Here is a 2216-nt window from a genome sequence, read left to right as displayed (position 1 = left end):
CTCCAGACAGCAGCGTGTACTTGGCGTTTAACGCCAAGTTACGTCGTCATTCTTCGAATAAGGTATAGACTATTATATATTTCTGGAAATCCCTGAATGTCTACTTTCCAACGCCGTTGAGAGCGCGCCAATTGGAGTTCTGTAGCTCCATAAAATCCATTTCGAGTGCAGGGAGGTCAGAATCCAACAGCATCAGCAGTCCTTTTGTCAGCCTTCTTCAGAGTTTTGCTCAAATCCCTCAATTTCAGTCAGAATTTACCTGAAATCACAGAAAAACACACAAACTCATAGTAAAGTCCAGAAATGTGAATTTAACATAAAAACTAATGAAAACATCCCTAAAAGTAGCTTAAACTCACTAAAAACTAAATAAAAAACAATGCCAAAAAGCGTATAAATTATCCGCTCATCAAAGAGCCATCATCACTTGAGAGTACCTTCAATGCATTTATGCAAAATTTTCCAACCCTACCTCCCAGTTTTTCATTTGAAGATTCTTCATCACATGACTATGCTTTAACACAAAGTTCCCTCCAAAATCCATACAATTCATTTTACCAACCACAAAACACATTTGATTACTCGCAACGTTCGTTCCATATCCCTCAACACAACTTCACCACAACATCCACAAATCCACAAAATCCGCCCCAACCTTCCCCTCTCTTGCTACAAGCAGAACAATGTCTTTAAAGTGCCATAGAATCCCAGAAAAGAGCTAGAGACTTCTTGGAAAGACAAGAACAATTCTTGGAAAATCAAGAATAATCCTGGAAAGAATAAGAAATCCTCTTCAATGAGATGGATGGGCATTTAGAGCAAATAAGAAAACAGAGAGGAGTGATAAGCAAGGAAGATGAAGACCAATCTGAGGGTGTGAAAGGGAGAATTAGAAGAACAAGATGAAGAGGCCCTGTATCAAGCGAAATTTCAATGAAGAATGAGGTGGTGGAGGTATGTGAGCCTAAGATTTCATATCCACAGAGGCTATTTGAGGTGACAAACGAACAAGAAGACTCACTCCAAAGGACTTAGTGGAACATCTTGAAGAAGAAGCAGAGGAAGTCAATCAAGGGAGTGATGACATGTCATCATGTCATATTTTTCTATGCCTTTTCATACAAGAAATTGATAATTATTGCTTAAATATTGCATTCTTTTATGCTTAAATGGTATATTTCTTTGATCTTTTGATTTTATAAATTTTGTAGGAAATAAGTGAAAAAAGAAGCAAAATAGCACAAAATCAATTCAAAAGAAGAAAAGAAGGATTTTGGGACACACTTTTGATGTTTGAGCACGCTTGGAACTTTAGGCCACGCTTTTAAAAGCGTGGCCTATGACCAAGAAGCCTTGGCCTTATTATCTTGAAATATCATGCATGCATGCATTTAATGAATTAAATGAATGAGCTTTACAGCATTACTAAGTAATTAAAATTAATGAAAGCATGAGAACACACCTCCTAGATGGCTAATTCACAACTCGTTTGGGACATGGGAACATCTGTTCAGCCAGGATTTGGGGTGATTAGGGCTTTTGTGGTATAAACTAGTTTGTTGAACTTTACCCTCTAATTCAAATTGAATGACCACTAACCATGGCGTTTGATGAGGATTAGAGGAGATTAAATTGCTAAGGAATTAGAGTTTAATCACTTACACCAATTCTTTACTACTTTCTTTGTTATTTTGTTTTATGCGTTTTCAACAACTTTTTTTACTGTTTGCCTGACTAAGCCCAGTAAGATAACTACTGCTTGCTCAATCCAATAATCCTCGTGGGATCGACCCTCATTCATCTGAGGTATTACTTAGATGACCTGGTGCATTTGCCGGTAAAATTGTGCGAGTTTAATTTTTGCGCACAAAATCGTCTAGACCAGCTTGGTTGTGAGGTGTTTCCAGAAATCCTCATTCATTAGCCTGTTGGTCAGACACAGACTACCCATTGAGTTTGTTAGCCCATTGGCCGTCAGGCATTCGTCGCAAAACCTGCCTATGTATTTCCTTGTGGGTTCGTATAGACGTTGTGTGATTCCGATCAGGCTGATCGGGTGCTTCACCTTTGCAATCCTTGTGGTGAATTGTGCCATAAATTTTTAGGAGATGTCGGCAAAACAAGATATGGAGCCATTCCAGAGGGCGTTGAACCACTTTATTGTTGGACCAGCTGGTGTAGCCCTTTATTGAAGGTTCCCTCTAGGTTCATCTTGG

The sequence above is a fragment of the Arachis duranensis genome, chromosome 3 (assembly GCF_000817695.3).
Source record: "Arachis duranensis cultivar V14167 chromosome 3, aradu.V14167.gnm2.J7QH, whole genome shotgun sequence".
Taxonomy (NCBI): domain Eukaryota; kingdom Viridiplantae; phylum Streptophyta; class Magnoliopsida; order Fabales; family Fabaceae; genus Arachis; species Arachis duranensis.
Note: the sequence above shows the minus strand (reverse complement) of the source record.